The sequence below is a fragment of the Helicoverpa zea genome, chromosome 25 (genome assembly GCF_022581195.2).
Source record: "Helicoverpa zea isolate HzStark_Cry1AcR chromosome 25, ilHelZeax1.1, whole genome shotgun sequence".
In the NCBI taxonomy this organism is placed as follows: domain Eukaryota; kingdom Metazoa; phylum Arthropoda; class Insecta; order Lepidoptera; family Noctuidae; genus Helicoverpa; species Helicoverpa zea.
Genome location: NC_061476.1, coordinates 5,944,645 through 5,960,919, shown reverse-complemented (window position 1 = coordinate 5,960,919; position 16,275 = coordinate 5,944,645). Strand labels below are relative to the sequence as shown.

The 16,275-nt window shown below is 33.0% G+C and overlaps 1 protein-coding gene across 7 annotated transcripts in view; it reads left to right on the top strand.

Moving 5' to 3' along the window:
* LOC124642735 overlaps positions 1 to 16,275 on the top strand; it is an 80,712-nt gene that overhangs the window by 35,906 nt on the left and 28,531 nt on the right. For all 7 annotated transcript variants that reach the window (XM_047181343.1, XM_047181345.1, XM_047181344.1 and 4 more), the window contains exon 2: positions 16,048 to 16,135. The gene's annotated coding sequence lies outside the window, so the exon portion shown is untranslated. The remainder of the gene's footprint in view (positions 1 to 16,047; positions 16,136 to 16,275) is intronic.

The window sequence follows — 16,275 nt, the reverse complement described above, 5'->3', positions numbered from 1 at the left end:
GGCCATATGTTTATCTTATAATTGCTGCGCATGTGTGTGAGTGAGTTAGCGTCCATGTGGGCGTAAGTACGTAATTAAAGTATGGAAATAGTAATATAAGTTTTGAAGTGTTTTCTCTATAAAATGTTCGAGTGGCTGGGAACATAGGAGTCGACGAACTCGCTAGGTTTTTTCCCCTTTGGCTTATAATAACAGCTCTGTTTACCAATGGCGTCTGTTATTCCTTTTTTGAATTTCTTCAAAATGTACCTACTACAGTACAGTTTTGTTATTCTCGGAATTAAACGTGGTAACTGTTTGAGATAAAATTTGTTTTGAGTTTTGTAATAATTCAATATAAACAGTGATTCTAAGAATACAATACAAAAACTGAAAGTTTCCATAATCAACTAAATTATTTTGCTCATTTTTCGACATCTCGATTCGCGCAGTAATTCAACAGCGTAGTGATGTGATGTAATACAATTTTTGGTATCGATAATCGACTTTTTTCCTAATCGAGTGGTCGAATTGTTTATTACCAAAGCGGTTTGTACCGGTAATTTGTGTTGCGAAATCCGACTCGCTCTGTTAGTGAGATCATTAATCTTTAGTTGATCCGAAACTGTCTGTTTGTTTGAAAAATGTATACTCTAAACTGGAACGGTGACGTCAGACAAGCCTCCAGGTGATAATTAACTAGATTAGAATAAAAATAAAAGATATTGTTTTTATCAACTACCGACTCTATGAATTATGTAGTGACATAGTTGTGGCGATAAGACGAAAATTAATTAAACTTTTTAAAGGTCCGCAAACGTGTAGCAATGATCGATCACAATTGTTTTTTTTTGTAATATCACGACCTCTTGTTTCGCAGTTCTCGACTTAGCATAAAACCTTCGTGTTTGGAAATGTTGAAATTGAATGTAATGTGTAATGAAGCCTACGTAAAAATTTCACTACAATACAACCAACGCCTTAGGGTACCCGCAAACAGCAAACTAAACAGTCGGCCGACAGTTGACCCGATGATTGGCAAAAAAATCTTTTAAACAAAATCTTGATTCCAATCAAAGTTTTTAGTCGGTCTGATACCGGCTAAATACATGATCTTTGTAATGTGCGTACTACCATTCATCTTCATACTAATTTATGAGCCCAAACAAACTATCAGCCGACTAAAAGTTTGCAGTCTGCGGCTACACTTAGCTGAAGAGAATAAATAAAAAAATGGGACAATAGCTTATAACTCGCGAGCCGCGGGCATTGTGGGTAATTGAAAATAATAATTGAATTCGAATTAAGAATACGAAATTCGAATAATAGGAACTGTGTTTGAATTTCGCGCGCTTAAAGTTGTGCTAGTGATGTTTGGATTTTATTCGAATTATGCATATCGAATGATTTTGGAAACTTAAGAAATCTGTTAAAAACGTTTCAGTTATCCTTTCAGCATGTTATTGCCAAGTATACTGAAGTCAAAAACCTCTTTAATACAACATAATATGTTAGCTCATAAAGTTTATTATATTGCAAATCTACTAAGAAAGCTTTTATTTCAAAGACAATTAAAACCTGCATTCCGATTCATTTATTCGAACTTACCTACTCGAATAATACGCCATCGCTACAGCACTAGCATACTGTTCTTTTTTTGAATTAAAATTTGAATTTGGAATCGTGTGTGCTCTATTGTGTAGCAAATGGAATTCATTGTACTATGCATTGCGTGGACTAGAATAACTTGAGCCCTGGTCATACTTAATTTTAATAGGCTCGGAGGTCCATGTAAACTGGTCACTGTGTGCTTGTAACCATTTTGCAAAATATTCAATAGATCTTAGTCGCCATTTTTTTATTAGAACACAATTACTTAATGTTGCATGTATAGTTACACAACAACCTAGTTGCCAGAAAACAAGTTATATATATGTAATAAAATTCTCAATTACCGGCAAAAACATTTATTTTGATAGAACGGCTGTATTATTACATTATGCGGTGCAATTACGAACTTTTATACAATAACCTAGTTTTTGCTCCAATAAACGTGTATTTAGAAACATTTATGATAACTTTTCCTCGTTTAACTAGATAATAAAAATCGGAAGCTATTGAAATATGCTCAAATTTTATATTTGGGAGTCGACCGTTAAAAACTAAAGAAAGTAGGTACCAATAATTGCTATATGGCGGTCAGAAGTGCTCCTACATTTATTAAGTGCGTATACAATATGTGTTTGTGTGTCTGTATGTCTGTGCGTATGTGTGTTTGTGCGCAATCGGTCGGACGTGACGCGGTTAGCAATAACAATACTTACACCGGATATTTATGAATTTAAATAAGAAAGTGTGAGGAATTTAATGACACTAGTTCGGAGTATCGCGCCTTCCTGGTGATCGCTTATTAACTCTATATTTATGGACTGTGTAACTTTTATTGTCTGTGGTCGAGTGACAGTTGACAGATTTCGTTTTTTTTTTGTTCGATTTCTATAGAATTGTGTCACAATTTATTTGTTTTATGTCGTTATTAGAATTAGCTTTAGGCATGTTTTATTGCTTTCTCGTTCGCTCATTAAGTCAACTTTTAAAGAAATGCCGTAGATATTTTATTGAGTGCTACTTTTATCAAGTTTCCTAGGACTATGTGCGTTTATAACAATGTCTATAACTTATTTACATAAGTATTGTCACATAACGTCAGTCCCGCTACCTAATACAGTATTCATACAAAGCAATAGAATCCAGATAACCACAGGAAACGAGTACCGTTAAGCCAAAACACTTTTGTAAAATGATACTGTACATAATTTCATAATAAAATCTAATAGTTGGCCAACGCGCCTCAAGCCTAATTAGGCTACATATGACAGCTACAAGGCGTGGCCTCTTATATATAAGCTGTGTGACATACGGACGCACAACTCGACGGTAATTCTCCTTTGTATGCTAAATAGTGAATTATCTAGCCACTCGAAATTGTAATCTTAAAACTTGCTTGGAATTTCTTCATCCGTTGTTTAGTGCTACGTAATACCATGATGGGTTTTGTCAGTTTGTCTGTTCGTTGCATATTAAGGTCAATTTTAAGCTTCGATAAAATACTTACTTACCTATTCTTTATTACGTTCGCTATCTCAACAAACAATGATAAAAAAAGGATTAGAAAATATTTTTTATCGCTCGAATAATATTTATCCAATTTCGAATAATAAATATTCAAATTGGAATAATTAACGTTCCAAAAATGAATTTAGAATTGGAATTGTTTTAACAGTTCCAAATTCAAATTGCGAAACTGCTCTATTATTTTACGTTTACTATTAGATTTCTAATACAATGTAGGCTTGAAAACATTGTGGAAGCTATTAAAAGTTTAAATTAATGTTTAAGACCTATAACATTGAATACAATGGACTTAGCACGAGAGGTTGACCTAGAATAGAGACAAAGCCATTTAATTTGTTGCTCATTTTTTAAATACAGATCCAATTAGTAATTAATAGTTTTTATTTTGCATTTAGCTTCAAGTTTTTTCTACCAAAACGAACCACATTTTTTTTAAGAAATTGAAGAATAATTAACAGCTACAGTTTATGCGTTTAATTAAACACCTGAACTAAAACAATTTTCAATGATTTATTTCTACGAGTGTTTGTAAAAAATCCTGAGCGTTCCGAATCTTTTGTTGTATTGGAATAAAATTATATCTGATTAGAGAAGATTTATGACTGTATCACTTTAAAGTGGAGATTGATTGCTTAATTATAAAAAAATAAGTAGATTACTGCCAGCGTGTGTGGCTGGTATCGGCAATTGTGCAATGAGTCGGTTGACGTGCTCGTGAGTTGAAGCTTACTGCATTGTTGTCGATGTTTACTGTGATTAGAAATGTGCTGTAATTTTTGAAATTATAGCTATTGGTAAATAAACAAAAAATCTTGGTTTCGTTTTGTTATTTTTTTAACTGAAAAACCGAAAATGTTTTTTTTTTTTTACTTATTTCTTTAAAGTATATAGAATTTTTCTTATTCCATTATCTCCTATAAATACTTTCAAGCGTAATTCAATGCATTGTTTTACTTTTAAAACCAAACAAAATCGTACAGTTTCAGATGACTTTAAAATTGATATAATTAAAAACAACACAACATTTTAACCGAAATCCGAGCTGAGTGTTGATTCCGAGAACGAACGTATGTAAATAAAATAATTGAAATATTAATCAAATATTTACTTACAAAGAAACTATTGGAGTGCTGCGACTCTGCCTTATGTAAACAATGACGTGGACAAACTTTAATCCCAAACGCAAGTACTGTACACTACAGAATTGGCTGTTAATGCTATATAATTTGACTGTTAAGTATATCTTGGACACCTGATTAATGGTGAAGGAAAACATCTCGAGGAAACCTGGACTATAAAGTCTGAAATCTCCAACCCGCATTGAGTAAGCGTGGTGATTGACGCTCAATCCTTCTCCGTGTGAGAGGAAGCCCGTGCCCAGCAGTGGGACGATAAAAGGCTGATGATGATGCTATATAATGAAGTATACTAGTGAAGTTACTTTCATCATCCTCCGAGCCTTTTCCCAATCATGTTGGGGTCGGCTTCCAGTCTAACCGGATTCAGCTGAGTACCAGTGCTTTACAAGAAGCGACTGCCTATCTGACCTCCTCAACCCAGTTACCCGGGCAACCCGATACCCCTTGGTTAGACTGGTGTCAGACTTACTGGCTTCTGACTACCCGTAACGACTGCCAAGGATGTTCAATGACAGCCGGGACCTACAGTTTAACGTGCCATCCGAAACACAGCCAATGGTGTCTAAGATATACTTAGAAAGTACATACAGATTTAGAAAAGTTGCATTGGTACTTGCCTGACCTGGGATCGAACCCGCGCCCTCATACTTGCGCCTCATTCCTTTACCCACTAGGCCACCACGACTTTTTTTTTTGTTTTTGTGAAGTTACTTTCAGTACTTTAAAAAATCTACATCTCCTTTGGAATTTGGAATATTGCAAACATAAATAAATATTCTAACAAAGTAAAAATTAAGTATTTCGTAGTCACAATGATAACCAAACTTCCTTTATACAAATATAAAAATAACTCCACGAAATCATTGGTCTACATAACCATACACTCATTGTATTCCACATTAACATGTAGGTAAGTAGGTACAATATGATACGCCTACCGCTTAACATAGCAATAATAAAATGACATTAATAATTCAATGCACAAAGCAAGCCAAACGCATTTTGAAGTGTCAAGTCTGTCACCGCGTCCTTCAATGACAGGAAAATGGCGATGATGTGGTGGAAAACTAAGATTTTAATATTAAAAACATGTGCCAAGCTGTACCGTGCTTCAACGTATCCACTTCGTACTAAACGACGCGTAAACTACATAATAAATAGGTAACTTTCCGCTTACAATTAATATTAAATTATTGACTTCGTTCGTAGACAGCGAATTGTCATTGTGGTTTTTAATTAGGCTGTTTCTTTGTATGGGATTATAAGAGTTTTAAATAGGTGCGAGTCGCGAAGGAAGAGAAATGCGTGTCTGTCGTACGCAGCACGTTTAATTTTAATTCGTTTGTTGCTACTTAATGTTTCTCGTTAATGGCGTGTGAATTAACAATTGTAAATCGAATAAAAATCTTTGAATAAACACGTTCGAATAAAAAGTTTGGTTTAAAAATACACATCCTTATTCACAGACGCTGATATGCCAAATTTTTGAAATAAGAATTTGCTAAGCTTTTAAGAATATCAACAGACTGCGCTCAACAAAGAATGACCTATTACGCATAACACACATTCCAAATGCTTTTGAATTTCGAACCTTAAACATTCAAAAATAGAACACTCTTATAACAGGACAGTTCCAATTTCAATTCTTTAAATTACTACTAATTTACAAAATTAACATTGCGATTCCAAATTGGGACTATAAGCTTTAAGTGTTCGGGATTAAAATCCAAAATTGAACTGAATTTATTTTTACGAATGAATTAATAAGTTTGTTAGTTATGTTTTGATATGGAGAGGTTGTTCTCCGAAGAAACTTAAGGTCCATAGTCATATAGAGTTATAACAATAACAGTTTTTGTATTGTTTACAAAATGGAGTGTAAGAGTTCGCACACTGAAGACTGAATAGTTGGCCGACAGCTGACCCGATGATTGGCGATTTCTTATTTAAAGAAAGTCTTGTTTTCTATCTAGGTTCAGTCGGTCTGATACCGGCTAAATACCTGATCTTCGTAATATGCGTACTACCATTCATCTTCATACTGATTTATGAGCGTATACAAACTATCGGCCGACTAAAAGTTTGCAGTGTGTTACTCTTAAAGTGTCATATTACTTACGTTCGTCAATTCGCAGATTTGTGCGTCGGATCCGTTGGTACCTAATGACGTGGTGGGTCCAAACTGGTGGTCCTTATCAATGCTGGTTTATATTACGTTTATAATTGCTTCAGTTTAAAGTTTTATTTGTACCGGGAAATAATATTAAAGTATTTTTTTTATATAAATACGATTTAAATAAGTGGGTATACTTGCCTTTTTTGAGATAATGGGCAATCTTCAGATGACTCCTCTCACATATAAGTACCTAGCTAAGTATGCTACCTACTAAAATACCTAACCTATATACATATAACATTTATGTATAAACCTACTAAAATAAGAGATTAATCATAGCCTAGACTAAGCATAAGGCATTTCATTAAATTACACACTCAACCAATTTCATAATCGTACACATTCCTAGTACACATCTGTTTAAAAAAACTTATTTTTCTGGTTGAACAAGTCAACAAAAAGTTTAATAAGCTTACAAAAGCTACATCGTCAACCAGTCAATAACCTTTTACAGTAAAAAGCTTACATATTAATTACCGTTTAAAACTAAAGTAATTAGATCCTCACAAACCACGTGGGTTGTCCAGACGCTGAAACAGCGGTAACAATCTATTAAAGAGTTTATTTTCATATACACGACACATTCCAAATACCTTTAGCATTAATCTTACAGTATTGCATTACATAAACAAACGGTATCAATATCTTACTGCGAATCTGTAGAACAAAAATGTACATATATAAAATTAATCATCATCTTTCGAGGATTTTTGCCAACTATGTCGGGATCAGCTTCCAGTCGTTTTACAAGGAGCGACTGCCTATCTGACCTCCTTAACCCAGTTACCCGGGCAACCCAATACCCCTAGGTAAGACTGGCGTCACACTTACTGGCTTCTGACTACCTATAACTGCCAAGACTGCCTAGACTGCCAAAAATGTTCAATAACAGCCAGGACCTAGAGTTTATCGTGCCCTCCGAAACACGCAAATCTCGAATAACGATAGAACAAAAGTGGATATAAAAATAATAATTATGAGAACACGAAATTTTCCCAAACAAAAGGCCCAACGTCAATTGGAAACGAATAAAAAACACACCTACACATGCCGAACACATTTACATCTCCTAATATATCAGGCAGGCCACAAAATCCTCAACGAAATGAATAAAGAAAAATAATCACAAAGCCAGTAGTCGAACCGAAAAAAGAAATTAAAAATTCAAATAAAGAACGTATTCCTTAAGATAATGCTTATTCATTCCACATTTAAAATCAAATTTTCAAATAAAGAACTCGCGGCGTTCGATCGAGCGTACGGTGGAGGAGGATAGATAGAACATGACATATGTTTGTTAGAAAGAGTCGGATAGCTTATTATGATTGACAGCTGAGAACGGTTAGCCTTGAAATATTTGAAACATTATATTATTATAAAGTACACTATCTTCGTTAGACACGAGAGCGAAGCGGACATCGGAATTTTTTATATTGATGAAGCTTTTATCTTTGAACTGTATCATAGACATGAAAAGTGCTTTCATATTTTGTAGCTAATGCATTTTATGTATTTACGTTCTGAAATCGATTCAAAGTGAATTTACAACACTATAAATCTTTCTTTCTTGTGTGTTTTGGCAATTCTCGTTCAAGTATTTTCTTCGATATGATTTATATTTCTGAGTTTCCATTAACCTTTATCTATCGATTATTGCCGTATGTACTCTCCAAAACTGTGTTTATTATAATTGATTAATTGGCATATTTACCGTATAATAGTTAAGTCATGTCCTGACTACTCGCGCGTACAATCATTACCGCGCGTATAATGCCGCTAGATATGTCCGACGGCCAGTTTCACCGGAACACGTTTTAAATCATAATTCGAACGCTTTTTTTAAATTTAGAACGTTGACTTTTTAACTTTTTATTTGAGTCATGTAACGAAGGAGGCTACTGCGTCGTTGTAGATGGCCAGTAGCTAATGAATACTGAGTCATTAAAGTACGTAGATTTTATTCTGGTAAAGGTAAACTTTCGCCAAATTATACCTACTCAGGTTACTTACGTAATGATAAATGTATCTAATAAAAATGTGAGCTTTCATAACTGTAAGTTATAGTACTTATAATATTAAATTTATTACTCAATCACGTTATCCGCGCTTAAAAACTAACATCTGGGCTTCAACAAGTGAACAAAACATATTAACTACTGTTTAACACTCGCCAATTTACCCGTTGACACTTCAATGATATACTGCATCGATTTAGGTACAGTTAACCAATTAGAACCTCTAAGGTTAATTACGGCGCAGACGCATACATCAACAATGATTAATGTATCCCTCTTAACTCTTTCCAGAAATGTATAAAAACATTCGTTTATTATAGAAACTTGATTTCTTTAAAAGGTAAAATATTATCTCGAAGTAATTAATTATAAAGCTTCATTAGATTACTTTCGGAATATTTCAAATGGGTAGTTTTATTTTGATGATTCGAATAGATAATAATATGAACAGAGGATTGGTCATAAAATAATATCGATTGTTTAATAATGTCATAAAATTAAAGTTGAAAGATTTCCAATCAGTTGTGTTCGACAAATAAGCGAGAAAGCTTGCGTGTGTGCAGTTCCGCTTTGCCGCGTAGAGCTACGAATCTCGTAGACGCTACGACGCGCGTAGACCTTCATTTATTGCCAGTTAAAATTATTTTTAAGTTAAAATATTTTTTGTAATACTGTTAAGTATATCTTCATTTTTTTTATTTACTGCTTACGGTTTTCCAAGGATTTTTAAATCCCCGACTAACTCTCCACGGCATAGATACGTTTTTTATTAAAAACATTTCTAATCAAAAAGTGCAATCCAAATATAAAAATACATTTTATAAAAAAGTCCTATCTACACATCATTCACTCTAACTGGCCGGTAACAAATTTCATTCACATTTTGGAAGCGGCGTTCGACATTTGAATATTCAAATGGGCGCTAATCGTTTTTATTGGTGACTTTACGGCCTATAACGATCACTTGGAATACTCGGCTTTGAATTATCGTCGGCTCCCGAACTTGACCGAACGGAGACGATGTTTGAAATAAGAATGATAGTTTATTTTTATTGACGGCTTTTATAGAAAAAATATAGTAATTTGTGATTATTTATATTTATAAGTTAATGTATTTCGGGGTATTGGGTTGCCCGGGTAACTGGGTTGAGGAGGTCAGATAGGCAGTCGCTGCTTGTAAAACAGTGGTACTTAGTTGCATCCGGTTAGACTGGAAGCCGATCACAACATAGTTGGGAAAAGGCTAGGCAGATAATTTAGTGTGAGATGAACGTATATTTAATTCTAAAACCTACTTATGCTAAAATTAATTTAGAAACTAAAAAAGCAACTAACGATTTGCGCATTAGATAAACAAAATTACATATTACGCTTACCAAATTACTATTAGCGCTTTCTAAATTAAATTCTTACACGAACACTTAAAAAAGTCGATTACAAAATTTTTATCAAAAAGTTATCGACCCAATCGGTTGCGTATCGATATTATAATTTAATTAGATCGAGTTAGGTGCGTGGGCGCAGCCAGTATATCTTATCTATTTTCCATACGTGTCTTTATTACTTGCGCACGTGACTTTGTCTGTTTACTATTCATTTTTAAATGTTTTTGAATAAAATGCATGTTTTCGAATTATTTTTAAGTTATATATTATTATAGGCCACCCAAAACTTCTTTACAAAACAAAACACAAAGAATTAAGATAAGTAACTAGGCTCATAGAACCTAGTTTTTTTCTATGCAAAATCATCAAATGACCTCTCCCGCTGTGGGTGCAGCGTGAGGGAGTGTCAGACTCTTACTGACTAAAACCCACCATGTTCCTTCTTAAGCGCTTTATGTACCAGGGCCGCGGTAACTCTTTCGAACAATCCCGCAGTCCCGGCAAACATAGTAGGTGTTATCGATAGTTTGTGAAACAGATAGACATGCAGACATAATCGATTATATTCGTACTTCACATAAAATCGAGAAGTTTTCCGTAATCGATTTATGTGTTGAAGCCAAAGGCAGTTTTTTACCAGTCTATGTAATTAAGTATTTTATATAAAACGTGGGTAGCTGTGGTATAAATATTGTTTTTATTGATTGTCTTATGGTTATAGCTTCTTTTAGATGTTAGACTTTAAGTTAACTATAACCTAAAAAAAGAACATATTTTTAGTGAATAATAAACCTAGTTTTAAACCGTTTTTGATGTTAAAAAGTCTTAAAAAAATAAAACCGACTCCAATATCATGCCTGCTTATAACCGTGACATTTATGTACCCAACACATATGACAAAAACATGGTTAAAGAAACCGACTAGCCTAATTGTTTGTACATAATCAAGTGAACAATAGTTATAATTGAACCACATTCCTGAGTTATTAGAAATATTTATTACCAAGGTCTGATACATAACGTGTTAAGTTTTTGTTGCAATACTTTGCGTAACGATAGCAAGAAAAAACGCAAGCAATAAGCAAAAAAAAAAAAAAATTTTTTTTTCGTTTTTTCAGGCTAAAATAAAATGTTTATAAAATTCTTGAGTTGCAAAAAAACCTGGTATTGCAGTTAGTACAAATTATAAAGTGAATAATGACAGTTTTGAATAGTTATTATGATATAAAAAAGGAAAAAAAAAGAAAACATTTAAAAAGTAATTTTAATATTCAAAAGCTACAATCTATAAAAATGACAAGACTCCACAATAAGCTTGGTTAAATAAAAATTCCTACATTTGCCAGCGTCTGCGACCAGTATGAAAAAAATCACTTTTGTGTGTCATTAATCATTTTCCGTTAAACATACAATTTGTTATTTGTCTTGCTGGCCGTATAAATGAAGTTGGAACAAAAAATGTATTGCATGGTTTGTAATAATTTACATTGTAGATTTTGGAATATACCTGAGTACTTCAAATTATTTTAGTTATTATAAAAGTGTTAGTCTACTCTTTCTATTGGGATAAAAATCTAAGTTTTTCATCATCATCTCTCTCTCGTCTAGCCTTTTCCCAACTATGTTGGGGTCGGCTTCCAGTCTAACCGGATGTAGCTGAGTACCAGTGTATTACAAGGAGTCGCTCCTTATCTATCGCTGCCTATCTGACCCCCTCAACCCAGTAACCTGGGCAATCGCTTGCCAAAATCAATGTTATTGACGATTAAAAAAACAAAAAAAAACGCCGTTTCCATTTTTTTGTCAACCATACATAATAGGATATAAAAATATCTAACAGAGACATTTGACTGCTAATTCTACTGAATGTTAATCTGACAACTGACCGCTATGATACGCCCGTAATTATTTATTTAATTTACAACTTTATGATCGTCATGATTTATATTAGTTTAAATACAATACAAAAACCATGCGTGAACATATATTTTTAACCAACTTAAAAAAGTCTCTTTTTATAGCTTAACCTGTATGTATGTTTGTGCGCCATTATCTCATGTTTTAAAACTACTTTCAAGAGCATTGTTTCCATTCATTAAAACAATATATAACATTTTTATATACAAAGTATTACAAAATCACAATACAAACCTATTGTTAATTACAATAACAACTACAAAAGGCAATTAATTGAACACAAAAATCAAAGGCAAAGGTTACAATTTGTAATTAACTGAAAAAAGATAAAAACTATCTTGTGCAACCTTTTATTGCAAGTAATTAGGATTTTAAAGATTAGATTATAAGATAACTGTCAATTGATCCAATTGTTATAAGAAAAATAACTAACTCTTGCGACATTTTGACTTTGAAAACCTTTAACTCTGCTATTTGAATGTGAAAGGAAAAATATACCAAATATATAGTAATCTTGGCTCTGTTCAAAATTATTTCTGAGGTATAACTTACGTACAATAACTGAAAAACAAGAAATGAAAAACCAGCCATGCTTCGTTTGCTATCCAATAATTTGTAGCACCTATCTAAGAAAATTGTATGAAAATCACTTTATGAAAAGCTTTATCTACCTAACTTATTCTATTCCATAGAACTCTGACAATTACACCATATATTAGAAAAGCTTGGCTATACATATACATATATACAGTTAACGGGACTTTTTTCAGCCAAACTCAAATAAGAAGAACATTAATTAACCTCACATGAAAAACACAAAAAACAGCGATGACATCACTATTTAGTTAGTAGCAAACAGACAGACATATCTTAATTAAATCATTAAACAAACAAGATCTAACCCAATCTAGATTTCAATTTAATCCGTTTCCGCTATTCGCGACGCCATCTTGGCCGCCATCTTGGATCCCGATCAATATTAATAATGCGCGAGCGCATAACTGCGATCGTTTTATTGTTATTATTGGATATTGTTTCAACCAAGGCTGTATCCAAAACGGAACGGCTCTGCTTTTTAAGTAGCTGTTAATACCACAATGGGTTTACTTCTGTCGTTTAAGGAATATGAAACCCTTTAAGGCTGCTGATCTTTATAACGTTATGGCGCGATGATATGAGTAAGAGAAAAGTATATTATTGTTGATTACTTCATTAGAATTGAGTAATAAATTGAAGTTTGTTTCGAGTAAGGAAACAGCTGATTTGTATTCTGGGTAACAAACAATACTGTTTTGTTGCTTATTATGTGGTTAATCATTGATTTTGTAAGTATGTTTAGATTGAATCATAACGCCTTTATACCTAATGCAGGTTAAGCAGATGTATGAGTATTACACACCCTTGAAATTATCAAGATAATTAGAAGTTTCTACATGCAAACACCTACAACATTTGACTAATAAAAAGACCTTTAACAATAATGTCGATAAAAAAAATCCTACAGTTACATACTCAAACACGTTTTGTTGAAACAATATAAGTAGCTAGTTGTTACGACAGCTGCATAATCATCGACTTTTGAAGGTTTGAGATGAACGTATCGATAAAATCCCTTCACTAGCTGACACATATCGATATGTGACGTCCACTATTTATATCTGTCAACAGTCAATTAAGAGGGGGAAGGCAACTTTATCGTTTCAAAGATCTTAAAAACATTTTGTTTCTGATGAATCCCCATTTTGACGAATTACTTACTTAAGGCAAAAGTTAAAGATTAACTTTGGGAAAACCTAAGATTATATAGTTACTTAGTAATTTTGATGCAATAGGTAAAGAAATATAAATCACTAATGTATCTGTGACGCTTATAACGGTTAAGAACCTGTCACAAGATAAAAGGGTTTTTTTCGAAATTAATAAAATATAAATACCTATTTTCCTTCAAACAGTTAAGTTGCCTAAAACCTTCTCCTAACCAATACTAGGCTGAAAACCGCAACAAAATCAGACAGCCAAACTTAAGATCAACCTCCGGGCCTTTTTCCCAACTATGTTGGGGTCGGCTTTCAGTCTAACCGGGTTCAGCTGAGTACCAGTGCTTTACAAGAAGCGACTGCTTATCTGACCCCCTCAACTCAGTTACCCGGGCAACCCGATACTCCTTGGTCAGACTGGCGTCAGACTTACTGGCTTCTCACTACCCGTAATGACTGCCAAGGATGTTCAATGACAGCCGGGACCTACAGTTTAACGTGCCATCCGAAACACAGTCATTGGGGTCTAAGATATACAGTCTCAGTATACAATGTGTCCCGGTGATAAGTGACCGCCCGAAATTTTTTGAATATTTGTACAAAATTAAGGATAATTTCTTTTACATTTTTGAAAAAAATCATTAAAAAATTTTTATTGTCAGGCCTGTTAATAACAGGCTTTGCTCTTTTTTTTCAAATTTCAACTGACTGTATTTTTGCATTTGTTTGAAATAGCAGCAAACATTGTTCTGAGCTATTGTAGGAAACATCATGTAGTTTATTAATAAATTAAAAGAAAGTGATATTAAGGGGGCATTTATTGGACTTATTTTGAAAAAACTGAAAAAAAGGCGTTATTTTCTTTGAATTTTTATTTTCTTTTTGTTCTAATAAATGTTTTATTACATTTTTGTTATGTTTGATAATTTTAATTGATAAACTATGATGTCGGCTAGTCAATAAAGAAAAAAGAATTTAAAAAGATGTAAAAACTTAGGAAATATCTTAAAAAAAACTGCAGTACGTCACAGTATTTACTAAAACAATTAAAAAAATCATTTAAAAAAAACCAAAGGCGGTAAGTCCCAAATATAAAGGAAATTATCCTTAATTTTGTACAAATATTCAAAAAATTTCGGGCGGTCACTTATCCCCGGGACACATTGTATAAAGTCTTACTGACTTTTTTTAAGTCGGTTAAGACACTCTCAAAATACATAAATAGTTCAACAATTTATACTTCCATCACTCTGCTTCATATTTCTAAAAAACTACCATGTTCATTAGTGCTGATGATTCGAACAGACGTTGACGAAGTTTTTTACGACAATACTTCAGAAACATGTGTCTTGTTATTTATTAGATCATTCACTTATTTTAATGTCAAAACCGGAGATAAGCCGGATACTTGGAGGTACCGTGTCACTTGAGTTTAATTAACGTATGTAATATATAATTTAAATGTACGTAGTACAAGTTCAATTGAATTTCAATCATTTTGAAATGTAATATTGTATCAAAGATTTCTTTCTTGTCGTTTTTTAACCGATTTCCCAAAAAAGCAGGAGTTCTCAATTCGTTAGACTCTTTTTTTTTGCTACAATCTTGATGTACGTCCGCTATTTCTAAGAATAAAAGTAGTAGAAACATTAATAACTTATTTGTCGTATAAAAGCTTCAAAAATATGTACTTATCCATTAGCTAAACAATTGAATATCTTCGTACACCTACACTATTTTATTTTGAAACTAAACCAAACCCTATCTAAAATGTTTTAGCAATAATTGCTAAATAGGTACCTATAGTTCATTAAATAACTTTCTAACTACCAATACACATAAAACCAGCAGAAGTTAAAAAAGTAATTCATCCAATTACGAATCGGGCTACTAACGATCAAATATGTAACTGATTCTCAAAAATATCAAAGTCAACGTCCGAAACTAAGAAGTAGGGTAAACACACCAATTCTATGACGTTCCACTTACACGAGAGATCGATAGTACCAGTGAGCGAAGGCCGTATCTTTGTATTAGTTTTTAATAAGTAATTGTACACCCAAACCACGTTACCAATTTCGACATGAATACACGTTTTTTTTTCTCTCGCACCGCTCCAAGCAATCTTGTTTTCTCGAAAATAGATCTAATATGTTGAATATAATTAATTTCATACAGACTCACTTGATCGATGCGTGTTACTTGACGTGTATTTTTTTTCTATAATTATTTTTAAATTACAGTGTATTACGTCAATACAGCCAGAAAACGGAACGTTTTTTTATCCACAAATTGGTTTACGCGAAATTTTGGTGTTTGAAGATTTTTTTGCCCTAATATGTTCCATGTCAGCGTTGATTTTTGGCTCCTATTTCATTATAAAAAGTAATTTTGTTGTAATAATATAGAATTAATGACTAGACTACATTATCTAGCGTATATTTTGTATTCATGATGTATAATTTTACTCAATTTCGAAACGAACTTGTTTAGCCGTTAAGCTGTCTGATATGTTTACTCATTCGCGTTTCTCTCTTGTTTCAGATGCACTGCTATTGGCTGATCTTGAAGACTGATTAAAATATTTATTAAGCCAATTAGGAAATGATTGCTCCATGAAGTTACTCCCCAGGTAACAAAATGTGCTAATAATCAATTTTATTATTTCCAAACAATGAAGAGAAAATTTAAATTCAAAACATTCCACAGTATTCAGCTAATCTTATTGTCAACAAAAGACTATTGTTTCTTCTCAACACATTGTTTCAATTT